This window comes from Cyprinodon variegatus, unplaced genomic scaffold (assembly GCF_000732505.1).
Source record: "Cyprinodon variegatus isolate N-32 unplaced genomic scaffold, C_variegatus-1.0 Scaffold417, whole genome shotgun sequence".
NCBI lineage: Eukaryota > Metazoa > Chordata > Actinopteri > Cyprinodontiformes > Cyprinodontidae > Cyprinodon > Cyprinodon variegatus.
The window spans coordinates 718174-718682 of NW_015150870.1; positions in this window are offsets into that span (position 1 = coordinate 718174).

The following is a 509-nucleotide window of genomic DNA, read 5'->3' on the forward strand; positions in this document are numbered from 1 at the left end:
ATTTCTTATTTCAACCGTTGCGTATATTAGCTGCGACATATGAATCAGGTTGCCATTACCAAAAAAATGTGATTGACAGATGACCGTTGATACATGATTGGCCGAATTTAGGTGTTCAGGCTGACGTATAACTGGCCTGCATAAGATAAAGAAAAAAACAACCACAGCTTTAAAGACAGGATTTTTTTTTAAACAGAAATTTTCTAAGTTTTGGGACAATATGGTCTGGTAAAGAGTACATTTATATACATGTTTAAGCCAGAATGATTTGACATTTAAATATGACTTCCCTACGACTTTAAAGTCATTTAACTGTTTCTCTCAGACTTTAACTTGTTTTTCCTTCCAGGCCACTCAGATCCGTTATATTTCACCCGATACTACACGTGATGTAGATCTGCAAAAGGATCTGTATGAGAATACAGATTTTTTTTTTTTTATTTCAGCTGCTCTGCAGCTGTTCCTCTTTTTTCCAGGTCTAACTTTCAGGCCTCCCCTTGTGCAGAAAT